Genomic DNA, 2,878 nt, shown 5'->3' on the forward strand with positions numbered 1-2,878 from the left:
AAGAGGTGGTTACTTCCTGTCCTGAAAGGAAGTGGTCTTTCTGGATGGCCAATGTAGCACTGGCAGAGGACAAAACATTTTGGTCAAAGCAGTTGGAAATTTCATTGAGAAAGCTCCAGGTTTGGGGTGGGGGCATTTGCTTGCTTGTTTTGTCCATTTTTTCCCCTATTTTTAAACATTTCAAAAATTTAAGAGCTACAGACAATAAAATGTATTCTGTTATGTCTCTGTGGCCTTGAGAGAACCAACAAAGCTCCAGAGGTACAACATTTTGATGCAACATGACATCAGCATCTCCTGTTGTCTAAGTTTAGACAGCTCTATGCTACGTGTGTTGCCTTTAGGTAGCATTCTCTCAGTGTTCTGGCCTCTAATTCTCCCCATGTACTATCTGGGGGGTCCAAAATCCTACCTCTGGGGACCAGATGCCTGATAGTTCAATATTGTAGTGTGTGATTTGTGAATACCTAAATCCCTTAGTGAATCTAACCCTGTATTATTTGTGCATTAGCCAGTGGCTTTGATTTTACACCAAGGAGGCTGTAATTTTGTACAAAATTCATATCTACATGAGACTCTGACTGTACAGTTATTACTGCGCAGTCATTTAATAATTGTATATACAAGTACTAAATGACTGTGCAGTAGCCAGAGTTACTGTCCAGTCATGCCAAGGAATGGCTTTTTCATGACACCGACTATGCAGTAGCTCATGACTACTGCGTAGTAGCATCATGTTACACTTCCTGCAATGCAACATTACTGCACAGTAGCCATGGGCTATTGAGCTGTCAACATCTTATGTAGACATGGCCATTATGTTAGTGGATAATTCTAAACAAGGCACATTGCAACTATAATATTTGCTTAATGTCTAAATGCTTTTACTTCTGACAAGTTTGCAGATCTCACTGTTACTGGGCATGACCACCTCAGTCCTAACCAAGCACATTTCCTCATCCCTAGAATGGCAACCTACTACCTTGAATTCAAAATAATAGATTGATTCAGATTTTGTTTTGTTTTATTTTATAAGCACTGCAAGCCTTAAACAATAGTTCTTCATTTTGGGCTTTTAAGTTGTGACTTCTATTGTAATGTTAAAAAGGGGTAATATTTTTTAAAAATTAAAAAAACAATTTCTTATGGCCAGGAAGATGGACATTGTTCAGCATATTTTTAACTGCAAATTTATCTTAAATTTTAATGTCCTTTTTTTTTTTTTTTTACTTCCCTGCATTTTTATGCCTTTTGACGGATACAAATGAAAAGTACAAGAGATCTTTTATTGTATTCACAGCATAAGTATAACATAGGCAGCAGCAGTGTAAGATTTCCAACACTATTGACATGCCTGAAGACTGACCTTGAAGGAAGCACCTCTAAGATAAGACAACGTAGTTCAGGAGCTTATTTTGTGGCCCAGACGTGTTCAGAGAAAATATTTTGAAGGATTCATTTGTGTTTCTGTGTGAGCTCTAAAGTTGCCAAAGGGGACAGTAACTATTTTAGTTGTCAATTTAGATCAGAAATACAGTGCATGCATTACAGCAAGGTAATTATATTGAAAACACTGAGTTTACTCTGTGTGAAATTACAGGTATTGAATATACTCATATGGACCTTAAATTGCTGCAGTCTTGATTATCAACAGTGGAAATATAACCATTGACTATAAAAGATAATATTATGACCTACCAATTCAAGTTCTGTATTCTAGCAGTTTATATTTCTATAGATGAATTATAGAAAATATAATCAACAATGCAGACACAAAGTTGAAGTATATGTTTACATGTTTCTTCATTTCTTTTTTCTTTGTTTTTTTTATTATTTATTTATTTTATTTCTAGGCCTGCCATCCAGACACAAAAAAGTATTAAAATAGTAAAGTATAACTCAGAGCTTAGGGGGGGAAATGGTTGCAGTTAGCTTTTATTACTGACCTCAGTTCTTGTTTTGTTTTGCTTACACTCTGGGTATAAAAGCCTGCAGCCATTTTGTGCTTTGGGGCGCACACTCCTGGGAACCAGCAGGAGCAGCTTATGGCTGCAGTGCACTACCAAGTCCTGCATTCCCCCCTGGACAGCCCACAGGCTTTCTTTGAGTGCTGCAAAGTGCTTCAGTTTGCTGCAGCTCTTGCCCAGCACTGTGATCCCAATAAGGCTGCTGGCCCTGCTGGCTGTACCACCCGGGTTAACACCAGCTTTCCACTGCTGCTCACCCCCCACCTCTCTCTCTTTGCAGGACCATGGTGAAACACTCAACCACACAGCTGCAACTCCCTGGCTGTACCCTTGTCAGGGGTGCTGCTCCTGGCCCTCCAGGGCCAGCATCACAGGACCAGCCACATGGGAGCCAGTCAGCTGCCAGGGAGCACGATACCCTCCTCCCCCCTGTCCAGCCCTAGCCCCAACCCTGTATGCCCACCAGTTTGGAGCCCCAGGGGTAAAAACTGGACCCAGGAGGAGGTGCATGCCTTTGTGGCATTGTGGGGTTAGGAGGATGTCCTGAGGCAGTTCACCCAGGGCAACATTTATGAGGCCCTGGTGACTGAGATGCATGCACGGAGCCACCCCCAGTTGATGCAGCACTGCCACATTAAGTTCAAAGACCTGCAGGCCCAGTGGGTGGCTGTCATTGGCCACAATCATCAGTCTGGTGGGGCCCCTAGGACCATGCCCTTTACGTGGGACCTGACCCACATTCTGATGCCCCAGGAGCCCATGCCTGCACCCCACCCTGGCATGTCCAGTGACACATCACCAGAGGAGGGGTCCTTGGGCCTTCAGCACCCCTCCCTGCACTCCTTCTTAGCTGCTGCACCTTGTGGCAGGCCAGAAAGCCCTAGCCAGTGGCTGCTTCAGCCTCGGCCCTG

The sequence above is a fragment of the Alligator sinensis genome, unplaced genomic scaffold, assembly GCF_000455745.1.
Source record: "Alligator sinensis unplaced genomic scaffold, ASM45574v1 scaffold46_1, whole genome shotgun sequence".
NCBI lineage: Eukaryota > Metazoa > Chordata > Crocodylia > Alligatoridae > Alligator > Alligator sinensis.